The sequence below is a fragment of the Danio aesculapii genome, chromosome 22 (genome assembly GCF_903798145.1).
Source record: "Danio aesculapii chromosome 22, fDanAes4.1, whole genome shotgun sequence".
Classification (NCBI taxonomy): domain Eukaryota; kingdom Metazoa; phylum Chordata; class Actinopteri; order Cypriniformes; family Danionidae; genus Danio; species Danio aesculapii.
In genome coordinates this window covers 10,282,129-10,282,508 of record NC_079456.1, presented here as the reverse complement: position 1 = coordinate 10,282,508, position 380 = coordinate 10,282,129, and positions in this window count along the sequence as shown.

The window sequence follows — 380 nt, the reverse complement described above, 5'->3', positions numbered from 1 at the left end:
CACCTCTATCTTACACTGAAAAAAAGGGTTGCGTGCAAAACTGTTGCAAACAATTTATTTGTGTTGAATTTAAACAAACAAATTAAATTTAACAATGTTCAACTTAATTTTTGTTTAAATTCAGCCCAAATAAATTGTTTACAACCACTTAACCTAAAAAATTGAGTAAATCCAAGGAATCATCTTTGAATAATTTTTTTTAGTGTACAAGTTAAGCCCCTTCATCTTACGACCTCGTCTTGCAGTCCGCAGATAGATACACTTGACTATCAGTGTATTCCAAACTAGCTATATCGCCTTCTGAAGGGCACTTTGGAGGGAAAACAATCATGGCCCCCATATTGAACTGTCGGTCCAAACCCGAGTGATCAAAACTTGCC